We start from the raw sequence: 19,648 nt of genomic DNA, 5'->3' as shown, positions 1-19,648 counted from the left end.
ACAGATGGATCACTTCAGGTCAGGAGTTCGAGACCGGCCTGACCAACATGGCAAAACCCCGTCTCTACTAAAAATACAAAAATTAGCCAGGTATGGTGGCACATGCCTGTAATCCCAGCTACTCAGGAGGCTGAGGCATGATAATCGCTTGAACCTGGGAGTCGGAGGTTGCAGTGAGTTGAGATAGTGCCACTGCACTCCAGCCTGGGTGACAGCAAGACTCTATCCCCTCCAAAAAATATTTTTTAATAATTAAAATTAAAAAAAAATTATACTACCATTCAGCTTCGCCTTTGAGACTCACCACCTGCAAAATCTTTTTTCTAATAACCAGCCTTGTCCATTTCTAGGTGCTGAGATACTCTCGGCCCTCTTGGCTTCGTCCATCTGCTTCAGATGCCACAGAAGAGTTCCAAGTGACTCTGGAAAAAAAAAAACACTTTGACCAAAACAAAGTTATCAACATGGCAATTTGATTTTAATGGTTATCTGGTTAAAATGAAAAAGACATCATTAGCAACAGGTGTGTAAGATTCTAGTGTTCTGTAAAATGATCTTGTTTTCCTTAAGTGTTCTTTTTTTTTTTTTTTTTTTCAGGGTTGGGGGCAGGAAATTCCCAGCTTTTGGGGACATTTTTCTCCACTTTTTGGATACAATGAATGTTAAAAGTTCCATTAACTTAATGTCCAAAAGCAAGTTTAGTCCTTTGGTTTCCCTACTTCAAAATGTAGCATTTGCCTTCTTCATGACCAAAAGTAAACATGTTTGTAAAGCTATTTATCATTACTATTAAAGCATGACAAAACCAGTGAATTTGGCAAATCAGTGATTCAGCAAATTGGCTTTCAACACATTTTGTTGATGATTTTATGTCAATTGACTATTCAATAAATTTATATTTTCTCAAACTGAATTTCAGCTACGTGTCTGCTTCTTTCACATCACAAAACTTATTTCACTAAATTGTAACAATATAGAATAACTAACATTTATTATGTTTTTAATTTGTGCCACTTTTAAGCTAACTGCTGGCCGGGCCTGGTGGCTCATGCCTGTAATCCCAGCATTTTGGGAGGTCGAGGCAGGCAGATTACTTGAGGCGTGAAGTTCAAGACCAGCCTGGCCAACATGGCGAAACCCCCATCTCTACTAAAAATACAAAAATTAGCCGGGTGTAGTGGCACACGCCTATAATCCCAGCTATTCAGAGGCTGAGGCACGACAATCCTTTGAGCCGGGGCATGGAGGTTGCACTGAGCTAAAATCATGCCAATGTACTCCAGCCTGAGTGACAGAGGGAGACTCCCTCTTAAAAAAAAATAAGCTATTCACTTTCCAAACATAGATATATATGTTTGAAAAGTGATATATATACATATTTTATATATATATATTTTAAGTCATATAGGTCAAATTTCTGCACAAAATTTAATTATCATCATTATCATTATTTGAAGATTTTTAGGAAGGGCAAACACACCCTGGTTTCCTCCCTTCTACCACAACACCCTCGTGGATTATCCCTGCCCCCTCATTCATTAATTCAATGCTCTGAGAACATTTCTGTTTGCAATCTTTGAATACAGAATCTCATAAGTGCTAAATAGAAACCTGTATTAAAACATTATTATGCTGCCTCTAGTAAATCCCTTTTGATTATTCCGTTGTCTGTCATATGAACTACAGTATGCTCAACCTGAGATAATTTGTCTTGTTCGCAGTTGACTCTATGAAAAGAGTCAAACTCTGTAAAACCTTTGAAGAGATTTATTCTGAGCCAAATATGAGTGAACATGGCCTGTGACACAGCCCTCAGGATGTCCTGAGAACATGTGCCCAAGCTGGTCGGGGTGCAGCTTAGTTTTATACATTTTAGGGAGACATGATAATTCCATCAAGTATATTTAAGAAATATGGCCAGGTGCAGTGCCTCACGCCTGCAATCTCAGCACTTTGGGAGGCTGAGGTGGGCAGGTTGCTTGAGGCCAGGAGTTTAAGACCAGCCTGGCCAACATGGCAAAACCCTGTCTTTACTAAAAATATAAAAATTCACCGGGCATGGTGGCATGCGCCTGTGATCCCAGCTACCAGGTAGGCTGAGGCACAGGAATCGATTGAACCCGGGAGGCAGAGGTTGCAATGAGCCGAGATTGTGCCACTGCACTCCAGCCTGGGCGACAGAGCAAGATTCTGCTCAAAAAAACAAAAACAAAAACAAACAAACAAATAAAAAACAGGAAAAGAAAGAAATACATTGGTTTGGTCCAGGAAGGTGAGACAACTCAAAGCTGTGGGTGTGTGTTGGGGGGTGCTTCCAGCTTATAGGTAGATTTAAAATTTTCCTGGTTGACAATTGGTTGAGTTTATCTAAACCCCTGGGATCAACAGAAAGGAATGTCTAGGTTAAGACAAAGGATTGTGGAGACCCACATTCTTATTTACAGAGGAAGCCTTAGGTAGTAGGTTTCAGAGAGAATAGGTTGTAAAATGTTTTTTATCAGACTCAAAGTCTGTGCTGATGTTAATGTCAGAGATGTATAATGAGGCATGTCTCACTGCCACTTCCCATCATGGTCTGAAACAGTCTCTCAGGTTAAATTTTAAAAGAGCCGTGACTGAGGAGAAAGTACATTCAGATGGTTGGAGGGCTTTAGAATTTTATTTTTGGTTTACATTCTCCCCCTTCTGGCCAATATTTACCAGAGGCAACATCAAAGGCCATCAAATCTTTATTTTGTCCCATCCATTGCCAGGGTGGCGTGGCTGCCTGCCCCCCATCCATCCTGTCCCTTGGTGGGACTTCCTATGGCTGAGGGCCTTAAGAGTCAAAAGACTGGCCAGGCTTGGTGGCTCACACCTGTAATCCCAGCACTTTCAGAGGATGAGGCAGGTGGATCACCTGAGGTCGAGAGTTCGAGACCAGCCTGACCAACATGGGGAAACCCCATCTCTACTAAAAATACAAAACTAGCCGTGCGTGGTGGTGCATGCCTATAATCCCAACTATTCAGGAGGCTGAGGCAGGAGAATCACTTGAACCCGGGAGGCGGAGGTTGCAGTGAGCCGAGATTGTGCTATTGCACTCCAGCCTGGGCAACAAGAGCAAAACGCCATTTCAAAAAAAAAAAAAAAAAGTCAAAAGATTTGTAGCCAATTAATTGTTCTAGGCCAGATAGGAATGGATGTGGACAGGCATTCATTACCTCTTAAATTATTATTTTAAGTAAAACGCCAACAAACAAAAACCTAAAGGCAAAGCTGCAACACTGACTTATTTCAACTTCTATGTGTTGAGCTACTGTAAGCTTGGTTTTATAGACTTACAGCAATTAGCTATATAAAACATTGGCGATGTTCTGAGAAAATATTTTAAATATGTATATGTATATATATGAGAGACAGAGAGATTTATGTTCTCAACTCATAACTGGGATAACTATACCCAGGAGGCTTTGTTGTAAGGTATCTTTATCCTGTTAGTAAATATTTTCCTTTAATTTTACAGGAAGCAAAAATTTATTGGCCGGGTATGGTGGCTCATGCCTGTAATCCCAGCACTTTGGGAGGCCAAGGCGGGTGGATCATCTGAGGTCAGGAGTTTGAGACCAGCCTGACCAACATGGTGAAACCCCATCTCTATTAAAAATACAAAATCAGCTGGCTGAGGTGGTGAATGCCTGTAATTCCAGCTACTCAGGAGGCTGAGCCGAGATCACGCCACTGCACTCTAGCCTGGACGACAGTGCCAGACTCCGTCTCAAAAACAAAAAGTATTTATGTTTGGGGTGGATGCAACAGTGACACATAATCGTTTAGAAGGCAAAGTTCCTTGTTTTACCAGCTGTTTAGGCATCTTTGTACCCCTCCTTGATTTGGAGGGTTTGACCTTGACCTAACTTGAGCCCTCAAAACTGGCTCTTACAATCTCATGTACCCAACTCTTCCACAACCCTGGGTCTAGAGGGAGGGTGCTTGTATAGTTTTAGCAGCAGGGCATTTGCAGTGAAAAACACACTGGGGCCCAGTGGGATGCCAAATGAGGGAGATTCACATCTCTGGTCTTCAGAATACCATGATTTTGGTTTCCTTGGCAATAAAACAAGGAGAAAGAAATAACGTTTATAGTTTCACAATCAAAAGAGTAGTTGTGTGTCAGAACAGAAAAAGAAACTTATTCCATTAGGGCACCAGCTAAAAATATGAAGAAAAATTATCATCTGGTATCTCTAGAGGATTATTGTAGCCAAGAAATAATTCAATCTGAACTCAAAAAAGCAAAAGCTAGGTCTGAAATCTAGCATTAACTGTTACACTTTTCCTTTGAAACAATTTCTCTAGCCTCTTTTTTTCTATTAAGGAGAATTTATACTCCTTAAACACAAACAAAATTTGTGTGCAAAGTAAGTTTTAGGCTTATTATACTAGCCTGATTATTTGCATAACATGCAGCAACAATTGATTGGCCATATAGGCTCCTTTTAAGTTGGCTTTGCTGGAACTTTACCTAAAAATATGCTACTTTGGTTGGGCGTGGTGGTTCATGCCTGTAATCCCAGCATTTTGGGAGGCCAAGGCAGGTGGATCACAAGGTCAGTAGTTCAAGACCAGACTGGCCAATATGGTAAAACCCCATCTCTACTAAAAATACAAAAATTATCCGGGCATGGTGGCACGCTCCTGTAATCTCAGCTACTCAGGAGGCTGAGGCAGGAGAATCACTTGAACCCGGGAGGCAGAGGTTGTGGCTGCTGAGCTGAGATTGTGCCACTGCACTCCAGCCCGGCGACAGAGCAAGACTCCATCTCAAAAAAAAAAAAAAAAAAAAAAAGCTACTTTAGTTAAAGTCTTGGTAAGATAACGAGTGTCTTCAATTGTTCTGTTTCAAAAGACTTACTGAACTTATCCAAATAACTGTATTGTAATAAAACTACAATCCAAATTTTGAAGAACCTAGATGGAAAGGTAAATTTGCTTACAAAAACATACTTCTCCCGGCTGGGCGCAGTGGTTTACGCCTGTAATCCCAGCAGTTTGGGAGGCCAAGGCAGGAGGATCGCTTGAGTCCAGGCTGGGCAACGAGGCAAAACCCCATCTCCACAAAAAATATAAAAATTATGCCGGTGCAGTGGCTCATGCCTGAAATCCCAGAACTTGTGGGAGTCCCAGGCCCGTGGATCATCTGAGGTCAGGAAGTCGAGACCAGCCTGACCAACATGGTGAAACCCTGTCTCTATTAAAAATACAAATTTAGCTGGGTGAAGTGGTGCATGCCTATAATCCCAGCTACTCAGGAGGCTGAGGCAGGAGAATCGCTTGAACCCTGGAGGCAGAGGTTACAGTGAGCCAAGATCATGCCATTGCACTCCAGCCTGGGTAACAAAAGTGAAACTCCGTCTCAAAAAAAACAAACAGTTAGCTGGGCATGGTGGCACGCACCTACAGTCCTAGCTACCGGGAGGCTGAGGTGTGAGGATTGCTTGACCCCCTGGGATGGAGGCTGCAATGAGCCGAGATGGCGTCACTGCACTAGAGCCTGGGTGACAGAGCAGGACTCTGTCTCAAAAACAAACAAACAAAAAACATATTCACCCAAATAAGTCAAAAAGAAAAGGATTTTCTTGACCCTTCTTTAGGCAGAGAAGCAGCTTTCAAACAGGATGTTTGTTTACCTTGGAAATGCCATTCACAAATCAAGCAGCTCATGAGAGCTGTCTATCAGGCACTATAGAATCTAGCAGCTCCTCACAGAGTTAGAATTAGTCCTAAGAAAGGGGCTCCCTGCTTATCAGTATCTCCTCCTTATATCCCAAGGTAGCAAGATTCTATATAAACCATTTTTATTTTAGCATGGAACTCTTTTGGGGACAATTATTTCTATTAGCATAGGGTGTGGATCACATGAGGCCAGGAATTCAAAACTCCGTATCTACTAAAAATACAAAAATTAGCCGGGCGTGGTGGCTAACATCTGTTATCCCAGCACTCTGGGAGGCAGAAGTGGGTGGATCACCTGAGGTCAGGAGTTTGAGATCAGCCTGGCCAACATGGTAAAACCCCATCTCTACTAAAAATCAAAAATTAGCCGGGCGTGATGGCAGGCACTTGTAATCCCAAACCCAGGAGGCAGAGGTTGCAGTGACTGGAGATCATGCCATTGCACTCCAGCTTGGGTGACAAGAGCAAAACTCAGTCTCAAAAAAAAAAAAAAAATACAAATATTAGCTAGGCATGGTGGCACATGCCTATAATCCCAGCTACTCGGGAGGCTAAGGCACAAGAATCACGTGAACCTGGGAGGTGGAGGTTGCAGTGAGCCAAGATGGTGCCACTGCACTCCAGCCTGGGCGACAGAGGGAGACTCTTTCAAAAACAAACAAACAAACAAAACCCATTAGCATAGGGGTGGCTTCAATTAACATTCCCTAGTAAGGCAATAAATGCCTCCCAGGTGGATATTCTCTAGTTCAGTCATTGTCATTGGGAAGTACTCACCGTCTTTTGCCATCAATCCCAATAAATGCTCCACAAAGGGCTATGAAGTAGAGAATTTGTCATGACTAGCACTCTAGCTTCTACTCTATGCTTTGTGGGCTCAGGCAATCTTACTAGTTCCCACATGCAGAATAAAAAAAGGCAGGTCCAAAGATATTTATTTGCCTATTTTCAAAAAAAAAAAAAGATTATCTCCCTTACTTTAGATAATTAATAAAAAGTTACAGGAGCCAAATAAAAGGCAAAGGAGAGATTAATCATCCAAGGCCTTTTCAAAAGAGAAAGAGCTGAACTTCTGAGATATCAATCTGAAGAGTGTCAAAAAGATAGATTACAGAATTTAAGAATTAAAAGCTTCTTGCATTAAGTCAATATTTTAAATAAAATCTTGTTTTAACCAATTATTTAGTTTTGTATTAGTGGTTTTGTTTTGTTTTTTTTTTTTTCTTTTTTATTGATCATTCTTGGGTGTTTCTCGCAGAGGGGGATTTGGCAGGGTCACAGGACAATAGTGGAGGGAAGGTCAGCAGATAAACAAGTGAACAAAGTTCTCTGGTTTTCCTAGGCAGAGGACCCTGCGGCCTTCCGCAGTGTTTGTGTCCCTGGGTACTTGAGATTAAGGAGTGGTGATGACTCTTAACGAACATGCTGCCTTCAAGCATCTGTTTAACAAAGCACATCTTGCACCGCCCTTAATCCATTCAACCCTGAGTGGATACAGCACATGTTTCAGAGAGCACAGGGTTGGGGGTAAGGTCACAGATCAACAGGATCCCAAGGCAGAAGAATTTTTCTTAGTACAGAACAAAATGAAAAGTCTCCCATGTCTACCTCTTTCTACACAGACACAGCAACCATCCGATTTCTCAATCTTTTCCCCACCTTTCCCCGCTTTCTATTCCACAAAACCGCCATTGTCTTCATGGCCCGTTCTCAATGAGCTGTTGAGTACACCTCCCAGATGGGGTGGTGGCCGGGCAGAGGAGCTCCTCACTTCCCAGTAGGGGCGGCCGGGCAGAAGCGCCCCTCACCTCCCGGACGGGGCGGCTGGCCGGGCGGGGGGCTGACCCCCCCCCACCTCCCTCCCGGACGGGGCGGCTGGCCGGGCGGGGGGCTGACCCCCCACCTCCCTCCCGGACAGGGCGGCTGGCCGGGCAGAGGGGCTCCTCACTTCCCAGTAGGGGCGGCCGGGCAGAGGTGCCCCTCACTTCCCCGACGGGGCGGCTGGCCCGGCGGGGGGCTGACCCCCCCACCTCCCTCCCGGAGGGGGCGGCTGGCCAGGCAGAGGGGCTCCTCACTTCCCTGTAGGGGCGGCCGGGCAGAGGCGCCCCTCACCTCCCGGACAGGGCGGCTGGCCGGGCGGGGGGCTGATCCCCCCACCTCCCTCCCGGACGGGGCGGCTGGCCAGGCGGGGGGCTGACCCCCCCACCTCCCTCCCGGACGGGGCGGCTGGCCGGGCGGGGGGCTGACCCCCCCACCTCCCTCCCGGACGGGGCGGCTGGCCAGGCAGAGGGGCTCCTCACTTCCCAGAAGGGGCGGCCGGGCAGAGGCGCCCCTCACCTCCCGGATGGGGCGGCTGGCCAGGCGGGGGGCTAACCCCCCCACCTCCCTCCCGGACGGGGCGGCTGGCCGGGCTGGGGGCTGACCCCCCCACCTCCCTCCCAGACAGAGCGGCTGGCCGGGCAGAGGGGCTCCTCACTTCCCAGTAGGGGCGGCCGGGCAGAGGCGCCCCCCCCACCTCCTGGACAGGGCGGCTGGCCGGGCAGGGGGCTGATCCCCCCACCTCCCTCCCGGACGGGGCGGCTGGCCAGGCGGGGGGCTGATCCCCCCACCTCCCTCCCGGACGGGGCGGCTGGCCGGGCGGGGGGCTGACCCCCCCACCTCCCTCCCGGATGGGGCGGCTGGCCAGGTGGGGGGCTGACCCCCCCACCTCCCTCCCGGACGAGGCGGCTGGCCGGGCAGAGGGGCTCCTCACTTCCCGGTAGGGGCAGCCGGGCAGAGGTGCCCCTCACCTCCCGGACGGGGCGGCTGGCCAGGCGGGGGGCTGACCCCCCCACCTCCCTCCCAGATGAGGAGGGAGGACGCTCCTCACTTCTCAGATGGGGTGGCTGCCGGGCGGAGGGGCTCCTCACTTCTCAGACGGGGCGGTTGCCAGGCAGAGGGTCTCCTCACTTCTCAGACAGGGCGGCCGGGCAGAGACACTCCTCACATCCCGGACGGGGCGGCAGGGCAGAGGTGCTCCCCACATCTCAGACGATGGGCGGCCGGGCAGAGACGCTCCTCACTTCCCAGATGTGATGGCGGCCGGGAAGAGGCGCTCCTCACTTCCTAGATGGGATGGCGGCCGGGCAGAGACGCTCCTCACTTTCCAGACTGGGCAGCCAGGCAGAGGGGCTCCTCACATCCCAGACGATGGGCGGTCAGGCGGAGACGCTCCTCACTTCCCAGACGGGGTGGCTGCCAGGCAGAGGCTGCAATCTCGGCACTTAGGGAGGCCAAGGCAGGCGGCTGGGAGGTGGTTGTAGCGAGCCGAGATCACGCCACTGCACTCCAGCCTGGGCGCCATTGAGCACTGAGTTAACGAGACTCCGTCTGCAATCCCGGCACCTCGGGAGGCCGAGGCTGGCGGATCACTCGCGGTTAGGAGCTGGAGACCAGCCCAGCTGACACATCGAAACCCCGTCTCCACCAAAAAAATTCGAAAACCAGTCAGGCGTGGCGGCGCACGCCTGCAATCGCAGGCACTCGGCAGGCTGAGGCAGGAGAATCGGGCAGGGAGGTTGCAGTGAGCTGAGATGGCAGCAGTACCGTCCAGCTTCGGCTCGGCATCAGAGGGAGACCGTGGAAAGAGGGGAGAGGGGAGAGGGGAGAGGGGAGAGGGGAGACGGGGGAGGGGGGAGGGGAGAGGGGAGAGGGGAGAGGGGAGAGGGAGCTCTATCTACCACACAGTCCTTCTCTGAATCGTGGTTTTGTTAATGAGTACTAAGCTCTGACTTTTTTATTTAAACATTTTTTATTTATTTAAACATTTATTTATTTATATAAAACCCAGCCCAAGAAAGAATGATCTTTGCTTGTATAATTTTTGATAAATAAGACAATAATTTTTGATAAATAATAAACTAAAAAATTTATTTTTATTATTTTATGCCCAAATTCCTATCTAAAGGGTCTGTGGAGTCATGCCCTCAGATAGGTTTTATTTAACCCTATATATCATGATTTATTTTCCAACTTGACTCTGGCATAACATTAAGAGACAAAGAAGAAAATCAAACTATTTTACCCTAACACGTGTTTCTTTGCCATATTTTGAAATGGTCCTGCAAAGCTGTTCTTTGTGGGGGAAAATTTGCATCTGTAAAGAATCTCTATTAACATAGCTAGATCTTTTTCTTCCAGACCCTCCCAATCCTAAAGAGATTAAGATCTGAATAGGAAACATTTTTCACCTATTGTCTCTAAGGCAGCTACAATAAGACTTCAAAAGAACTTTGGTCTCCAGTATCTTTATCTTAACCTGAACATTCCCTTTCTATCTATACCAGGTCTTTAGACAAACTCAACCAACTGTCAACCAGAGAATGTTTTAAATTCACCTATAACCTGGAAGCCCCTGCTTTGAGTTGTTCCATCTTTCTGGACCAAACCAATGTATTTCTTAAAGGTATTTGATTGATGTCTCATGACTTTCTAAGATGTATAAAACCAAGCTGTGCTCCAACCACCTTGGGCACATACATGTTCTCAGGACCTCCTGAGGGCTATGTCACAGGCCATGGTCACTCATATTTGGCTCAGAATCAGACTCTTCAAATATTGTATAGAGTTCAACTCTTTTCATTGATATTAATATCGAAGACCCATCTCTAGAAAGACTATCATAATTTCTTCTTAATCACAGCCAACTGAATTATATAACCCCTTTAAAAAAATTAAATTCCTTTTTACTAACCTTATTATGACTTACATAGACCATTTACAACGTGCTTAGACTGTTTGTTTTGTCCTAAAGATCCCTCTTTCTTGAAAAACCAGTAATCTTATTTTAGGAAAAATTTACCATACAAGATTCTCATATAAAAATTTTTTTTCTATTTACTTTCTTTACCAAAAATAACTCTTTATATCTGTAGCTTTCCTTACATCTCATATTTCCTAGTTCTGTTTACACTGTTTTATGCATAACCTTAAATAACCTTTGAATTAAACAAAGGTATTTACATTTTTTTAAAATTTTTTTTAAATTCTTTTTTTTTTTTTTTTTTGAGACAGAGTCTCACTCTGTCACCCAGGCTGTAGTGCAGTGGCATGATCTCGGCTCACTGCAACCTGCACCTCCTGGGTTCAAGCAATTATCTGCCTCAGCCTTTTGAGTAGCTGGGATTATAGGCACCCGCCACTACACCTGGCTAATTTTTGTACTTTTAGTAGAGACAGGGTTTCACCATCTTGGCCAGGCTGGCCTTGAACTCCTGAACTCATGATCCACCCGCCTCAGCCTCTCAAAGTGCTGGGATTACAGGTGTGAGCCACCACATCTGCCATATTTACCTTTTAATAAGAATATTTTTTAAAAGTTTTCCTATAATTTTTAAATTGTAAATTACCCAGATATTCAATTAATACCTATTATTTAATATGACTTTAGATTCTAAATTTTATGACAAGTTTGTTTATAAGCATTTAGTCTATATATTTACTTGATTATCTAATAGTTTACCCAGGTTATTTATGAAAACAGTGATAGTCATCACTTCAAGTTAATTCTCTGTTAATTATTTTTATAGCTGTGAATTTCAGGTGTTTACTTAAGTAAGAAGCTTAAGGTTTAATATAAGGGTGTTTTTACCAATAACTCAGGATTTAGCTGTTTTCATTAAACCAACAATGTTTTGTGTCTTATTTATCAAAAATTATACAAGCAAAGATCATTCAGTTTTGGGCTGGGTTTTATAGTTTTATAACCCTTATGGTAAATCTTATAGCATTCTGCAGGAATAAAGTATGAAACCACTTGATCAATAAATGCAAACAAAAATACTAACAATTCTTAAGACATTTCTAGTATTATTTTACCAACAATTTTAAAGCAAATTTTATTTATTAAAGATTTTACTTAAGTCACATGTGATACAGAAGGGCTGGCCTCAGGGCTAAACCCCACCATTCAGCCTGGACCACGGCCCTAAGGGAAAACAGCTGACCCTGTTTTTCCACCTAAATAATGCCTTTTTGGCCTGCCACACCCCTATCCTGTGCCCATAAAAAGACTTCAGTTGCTAAAGAAAAAATAAAAATAAAAATAAACAGGAAAGAAAAAAAGAAAATAAAAGAAAAAAAGATTTCAACTGGCAGAGCAACACAAGCAGCTGAGTGGTGGGAATACAAGTGGCTGAGTGGCAAGCAGAGAAGCAACTGAACATTCGAGACTACGGATAGACACGACAAACTTCAGATAGTGCGGCTTCAGAGAGCGGCCCAGCCAGAGACAGCCAGGCTTCAGGGAAAGATCACCTTCTTCCCACATCATCCCCTTTTCACCTCCGCATCCCGATGACAGCCACTTCCATTACCCAGTAAAATCCTCCTTATACACTACCCTTCAATCCATTTGTGTGACCTGGATGTCAGACAAGAACCCAAGTGCCTAGAGGACAGCTGCTGCCACCCTGACCCTCCACTGAGCTAGCTGGCACTTGGCCATCTCTGGACAGCAGAGCTGAAAGAGCATTGATTGTAATATACTTGGATGCTGCTGCGGGGCCCACACAGAGCCTGCTCCTGCCAGAGAGGAGCAACTAGCCAGTTCCAGCATTTGTTCGCTCCAGTTCCTGCACTCACTACCATGCATGATCCCTCTTGCAAGGAGTGGACAGCGGCAGGCTGAATGAAACCAGCCACTCCAGTTCCCACCCATGAAAGGGGTCAAGGGAATTATCCCATCTCACATGAACTTGAAAAACATTTGACTAGTCTTTTTTTTTTGATAAAGTATTTGATTTAAGCACTTTCATTTTTCTTTAAACCACTTAATGCAAGCTCTTTTATATCTTTTTAGTAGTAAAATATTATATACACAACACATAAATACATAGACATATTAGGCATACCAATAGAAGTACAGCTTACAGATTCATAAGACCTATTTTTTTTCCTTAGACTTTTAAATTCTTGATAACCCATTTTATTACCCTAGGCAGTTTTAGCTAAAGTACTAAATTTGCATATTAAAGGAAACAACTCAAGTGAAAAATCAATTAGCAAAATTTACATCTCAAGAGGAAAAGTCAGGTGTGCTAGAGTGAAGTTAAAATGAATTTAATTACCAATTAAAATTATATAAATCTACTATAAAAGCCTTTTAAATATATATACACACACATATACACACATACACACAAAAAATCCCATAGCTTTTACTTCTGAACTTTAGTCATGAGATAAATACAAATGCACTGGGTTGAAAAAAAAAAAAAAGTTTAGATCAAAAAGTGGTTTTAGGCCAGGCACTGTGACTCATGCCTGTAATCCCAGCACTTTGGGAGGCCAAGGCGGTGGACCACCTGAGGTCAGGAGTTTGAGACAAGCCTGGCCAACATGGCAAAACCCTGTCTCTGCTAAAAATAGAAAAAATAGCCAGGCGTGGTGGTGGATGCCTGTAATCCCAGCTACTCGGGAGGCTGAGGCAGGAGAATCACTTAAACCCAGGAGGCGGAGGTTGCAGTGAGCTGAGACCGTGCCACTGCACTCTAGCCTGCATGATGGAGTGAGACTCCATCTCAAAAAAAAAAAAAAAACCAGTGATTTGTAATCTCAATAGAAAAGCAACAGCAGATGTAAGTCAGACAGAAAAGAAAACAAAGAAAAGGAGAACTTAGGAACTCTATAGTTTGCAGGTCAACCTTAGGTCTCTTTTTCCTTAATGTAAATGTGCACAAACACCATAATACTTCAATTTCACATAAACTCTAGTAAGTAGAGCCACCATAATACTGATGGAGTGCCCAAAGGGGGTCATTCTCCTTGTTTTCTCCTCATACTTAGATTATTTGTTTCCCAATATTTTTTAAAGGAGGAACTGAGCTGTGGCCTAGGGCTTTTGTGGAATAGGTGGAAGTGTGCTGGTTGCAGGCAGGACTCCACGGTGTCACCCCTGAGTCATCGTTGCCCTCTTATGTGTCTCAATTTCTCTCTCTGAAGCTCTAGCACCTCAGAGGGCTCAAAACCTGGAGCTCCCATACGTGCTTCCTGGATGAGCCTTTTTAAAACTAATTTTGTTGGGGGTTCCCTGTAGGGCTGCTGCGCTACATGTCATGATGGGTGGGTAAACCTCACAGACACTCCCACAAGGCCCCTGGTCACCCCGGGGTGCCTGTCAGCTGGGAGGAGCAAAATGCCCTTTCTCTTTGGAGCTAAGGAAACTCAGACTCTCATTTACCTACGAAAGCAACAGTTCAGTTTCTCATTCCATATCTTATTTATCAAAAATTGTACAAGAGAAGATTGTTTTCTTTTTTGTTGTTGTTTTTTTTTTTTTTTTTTTTTTTGAGACAGAGTCTTGCTGTGTCCCCCAGGCTGGAGTGCAGTGGTGCAATCTCGGCTCACTGCAAGCTCCACCTCCTGGGTTCACACCATTCTCCTGCCTCAGCCTCCCAAGTAGCTGGGACTACAGGCGCCCACCACCATGCCCGGCTAATTTTGGTATTTTTAGTAGAGACGGAGTTTCACCGCGTTAGCCAGGATGGTCTCGATCTCCTGACCTCGTGATCTGCCCGCCTCGGCCTCCCAAAGTGCTGGCATTACAGGTGTGAGCCAGCGTGCCCAGCCGAAGATTATTCTTTTTTTAAAAATCTAGGTAGATGTTTAATTTCCTGGTTGACAGTTGTTATTGTATTTTTTATTTTTATTGATTTATTTATTTAGAGACAGGAACTCACTCTGTCACCCAGGCTGGAGTGCAGTGGCATGATCTCAGCTCACTGCAACCTCTCCCTCCCAGATTCAAGTGATCCTCCCACCTCAGCCTTCCAAGTAGCTGGCAATACAGGTATGCACCAGCACACCTGGCTAATTTTTGCATTTTTAGTAGAGATGGGGTTTCACCATGTTGGCCAGGCTGGCCTCAAACTCCTGGTTTCAAGTGATCTGCCCACCTCGGCCACTCAAACTGCTAGGATTACAGACATAAACCACCACACGCAGCCCTGGTTGACAATTGGTTGAGTTTATCTAAATACCTGGGATCAAGAGAAAGGAATATCTGGGTTAAGGATTGTGGAGACTCAAGTTCTTATTTGCAGAGGAAGCTTTCAGGTAGTAGGCTTCAGAGAGAACAGGTTGTAAAATGTTTCTTATCAGACTTACAGTCTATGTTGATGTCAATGCCAGAAAGGTATAATGAGGCATGTCTGGCTCCCACTTTTAGTCATGGCCTGAACCAGTCTCTCAGGTTACATTTTAAAAGAGCCCTGGCTGAGAAGAAAGTCCATTCAGATAGTTGGGGGGGGCCTTAGAATATTATTTTTGGTTTATATTCATATTTCCAGAGCCTAGCACCATAACTGACACTACACTGGTCTTCAGAAATTAAATTTTATTACTATTTTATTTTATTTTATTATTTTTGAGATGGAGTCTTGCTTTGTCACCAGGCTGGAGTGCAGTGGCGCAATCTTGGCTCACTGCAACCTGTGCCTCCCGGGTTCAAGTGATTCTCCCGCCTCAGCCTCCTGAGTAGCTGGGACTACAGGCACGCGCCACCACACCCAGCTAATTTTTGTATTTTTAGTAGAGGCGGGGTTTCACCACGTTGGCCAGGATGGTCTCCATCTCTTGACCTCATGATCCGCCCGCCTCAGCCTCCCAAAGTCCTGGGATTACAGGCGTGAGCCACCGCGCCCAGCCGGTCTTCAGAAATATTTCTTGACTATTTGAGTGAATGATTCCTTGGTTTCCCTACCTAAAAAATGTAGCATTTTCCTTCTCCATTCTCATTATACTGTTTCAATAATTTTTCTTCTTCTCCTCCTTCCTTCCTTCCAATTTTACCTCCATCCAATGTACACAAGATATGTTCACTCCACTAATTAAAACAAACAGACCAGGTATGGTTGCTCATGCCTGTAATCCCAGCATTTTGGGAGGCCAAGGTGGGAAGATAGCTTGCGCTCAGGAGTTCAAAACCAGCCTGGGCTACATAGCGAGACCCTATCTCTATTAAAAATAATAATAATAATAATAATAATTAGCTCAGCATGGTGGCCCAAGCCTGACCTGTAGTCCCAGCAGTTTGGGAGGCTGAGGCAGGAGGATCACTTGAGCCCAGGAGTTCAAGACCAGCTGGGCAACATAGGGAGACCCGTCTCTACAAATAATAAATACATTAATTAAATAAAACAAACAGAATTTCACTGACTCACCTTGGCTAAGGGATCAAATCAAAACCCCTCGGTTTGATACTAAATGCCATTCATGATCAGGACTCCACCTGTCTTTGCAGCCTCAACTTCCTTCACTCAATTTCTTCACATTGTTTTTTTCTAGCAACAAAAAATTTCTCCTAATTCCCTGGACACACAATATTCTATTCAAATTTCTGTAAATTTGTTTAGGTCGCCCTTCCCCCATCCTATAATCCTGGGAAGGTGTGGGAGTTTTTTGCTGTATCTCAGCACTTGTCCATCCTATAGCCACCTCATCATAACTCCCCAAGGAGGACTACTTATTAATACCTCTGTATCTCTCGATACTGCATCATTTGTGTATTTGTGTTTGGGAGTGGACAGTATTATTTAAAATATTTTTTCTGGAATAGATAACTAATTGCCCCAAAATAATTTACTGAATAATCCATTATTCCTTCCTTAATTTGAAATGTTACCTTTATTATAAAATAAACGCTTGGATATGTATATACCAGATCCATGTCTGGAGTCTGCATTATTTTTTCATTGATCCATTTGTTGATTTCTGCATGTCAAGTGCCAAATGTTTTACATTATTATAGCTCTTTACAGTGTGTCTTGATATCTAGTAGGCCAATCTTATGAGGAAAAACAATGTTATTTTTGCTTTATTTTGCGTATCCCATAGGGCCATTAAGATTGAACCATCCTTTCATTTTGCTTGGTCTCAAGTTTTCTCTTTTGAGGATGCCCAATTCATATCCTTTAATCATTTGTCAATTACATATATTGGAGAATTCCTTCTTCCAGGTATTCCAACTTTATTTACAGTGTCATTCATATGAATGAAGCTTTTCATCTGGATGCAGTTAAATTTTCAATCTTTCCTTCTATGGCTTTTAATTTTAATAACTTGCTAAAAGGTTTCCTTCCCCTCCCTCAAAAGTTGTAAAACTATTCTCCCAGACTTTCTTCATTATTTTTCATATTTAGGTCACTAATCCATCTAGACAGGGGGATAAAAATGTCCAGGGATGAGATATTTCTCTGCCAATTCAGATGGGACAGCAGTGTAGGGTGCCTGGACCTTAGAGAATTCAGTCACCCCTGCCGTGTGTGAAGGGTGACTGTAATGAAGAAAGGAATGCCTTCTGAACATCCAGTTGACTGTAAGTTCTTCATGAATTTACATAAACTACTCACATCTGAACAAAGATCTTCTGGTACTGTCTTCTGGATTCCTTATCTGTGCGTGAGGGGCTAACAGTAAGATGTTTAATGTTGAGCTGTTGGTGGCCAGGTACAGCCTCTAACTATAATCCCAGCACTTTGGGAGGCTGAGGTGGAAGGATTACTTAAGGCTGGGAGTTTGAGATCTGCCTGGGCAACATAGTGAAACCCCGTCTCTATTAAAAAAAAAAAAATAGTGTGGAGTTGGAAGACATAGGACACTAAGTAACAGGCTGGGCTCCAAGCAGGGTTGTAGAAGACATGAAACTAAAACCTAGCTCCCTGTAGTCTGTTGACTGAAGCCATTTTGCCTCTCCAACATTTATTGTAGCATGAATCATTTCTCCAATATCTCCCTCGTTGCAGATTTAATACCTAAATAGAAATACTGAAAAACGGCAGCCTAAAATTGGGGAAGTTCTTGAAACTTTTGGTAAGGTAGGCTGGGTATGGTGGCTCACACCTGTAATCTCAGCACTTGGGGAAGCCAAGGCAGGTGGATCACCTGAGGTCAGGAGTTTGAGACCAGCCTGGTCAACATGGCAAAACCCCATCTCTACTAAAAATACAAAAAATTAGCTAGGTGTGGTGGCATGTGACTGTAGTCCCAGCTACTAGAGAGAGTGTGGCAGGAGAATCACTTGAACCCAGAAGGCCAAGGTTGCAGTGAGCTGAGATTGCGCCATTGCACTACAATCTGAGCAATAGAGAGACTCCGTCTCAAAAAAAAAAAAAAGTTTTGGTATGGTAAAGGCTTGATCAGAACTGTACTTGAAAAAGATGATCCTGTTATTTGTCAGACAGATTCAATAAAGGGACTGCATGTGGGGTGAAGTGGCAGGAAGTAGGAAGGAGTGACTGACTCATGAGACAGTGGAGATGAAGCCATGATTTAATCTAGAAGGATTAGATACTGTATTACCCAATCAGTAGAACTCTTGACAGCTGATTAGTCTGCAATCTTTATATGATATGGGGGAAGTCAAAGCAAGGAATCTGGGTACAAGGTAGAAAGAAAGTGCTGTTCACATAGACAGAGTAGGCCGGGCGAGGTGGCTCATGCCTGTAATCCCAACACTTTGGGAGGCCGAGGCAGGCAGATCACCTGAGGTCAGGAGTTCGAGACCAGCCTGGCCAACATGGTGAAACCCCGTCTCTACAATTAGCCAAGCGTGGTGGTGCACACCTGTAATCCAAGCTACTCAGGAGGCTGAGACAGGGGAATCACTTGAAATGGGGAGGCAGAGGTTGCAGTGAGCCGAGATCGCAACACTGCACTCCAGCCTGGGCAACAAGAGCGAAACTCCATCTCAAAAAAAAAAAAACCATAGACAGGGTAGCCTTGGTGAGGATGGACTCTGTGGATAATGATAATGGACTTCTTGTCTTTGAGGTGTGAGTAATCTTTGGTAAAGGTGACCAACTGGGAAGAGGTGAGGGCTGAAGAGATTATTTTAGTCAGCTGAAGGTGAAAATTGAATCTGATAGGTACTGAAAACACAAAGAAGATAATAAGCAAAACTTATTCTAGGAGAGAAGAAATAAAAGGAAAGCTGAGAAAACAAGGAGTTATTCAGAAGGAGGAGAAGAATAAAGAGGGTGGTGTGATCAAGGATGATAAGGACTAAGAAAACACCAATTGTTACAATTGTTACTGTTAATCTTGATATTCAAGGGCACTGTGGTCTACCTGGGAAATGGATTTCCTCACATATTCTGAAATTCATTCTTTAAGACTTTATATCCCAAGATACTCATGTAAAAAATGAGGAAAGAGAACCTTGGTTGGTTCCAGAGTGCCCTCTCTGGAACTGGAACACTCAGCTGCCAATTGGTTTCCAGTATTCCTCACCCACTTGGGCATGACAGGACCCTGTGCTGTTTCTTCTTCTTTGAAATAAGGACAATAGTTTACTGCCTAGGATTGTTTTAAGAATTAAATGAGTTAATTATTGTATAGTACTTAGAACAATGCCTTGAACATAGTAGGTGTTCAATAAATACCAGCTACAGTATAGTAACTTTTTTTTTTTTTTTTGATGGAGTCTCACTTTATAGCCCAAGCTGAAGTGCAGTGATTGGATCTCGGCTCACTGCAACCTCCGCCTCCGGTGCTCAAGCAATTCTCGTGCCTCAGCCTCCCAAGTAGCTGGGACTACAGACACGCGCCACCACCCCCAGCTAATTTTTTGTATTTTAGTAGAGACAGGGTTTCACCATGTTCCCCAGGGTGGTCTCGAACTCCTGAGCGATCCACCCACCTCGGCCTCCAAAAGTGCCAGGATTATAGGCTTGAGCCACTGCGCTTGGCCAGTAACCCATTTTTAAGGCCCAGGTGAAATAGTTTTTCTATTTCTATGATTTTCTATTTCTATGATTACATAGTGTTTAATCAGACACTTCAGCTGCATATACCTCCCGCAGCTCATTGATGATACAACAGTTCGCACAGGGCCTGGCACACATGCTAAAGGCTCAGCAGTATTGATAATCACCCACACTTACAAAGCACTATGGGC

General features: G+C 44.3%; 1 long non-coding RNA gene across 7 annotated transcripts in view; it reads right to left on the bottom strand.

Annotated features, from left to right (window-relative positions):
* Positions 1-19,333, bottom strand: part of LOC103785175 (uncharacterized) — a 33,604-nt gene extending 14,271 nt beyond the window's left edge. For 3 of the 7 annotated variants that reach the window (XR_008619965.3, XR_010113198.1, XR_010113200.1), the window contains exon 1: positions 279-19,333. This is a non-coding gene — a long non-coding RNA (uncharacterized LOC103785175). The other 4 variants (XR_008619964.3, XR_010113199.1, XR_010113201.1 and 1 more) reach the window with 2 other exon arrangements.
* Between the last annotated feature and the right edge of the window lie 315 nt (positions 19,334-19,648).

Source organism: Pan paniscus, chromosome 8 (assembly GCF_029289425.2).
Source record: "Pan paniscus chromosome 8, NHGRI_mPanPan1-v2.0_pri, whole genome shotgun sequence".
Lineage (NCBI taxonomy): Eukaryota > Metazoa > Chordata > Mammalia > Primates > Hominidae > Pan > Pan paniscus.
The sequence above is the reverse complement of the archived record's forward strand: the minus strand, read 5'-3'. Positions and strand labels throughout refer to the sequence as shown.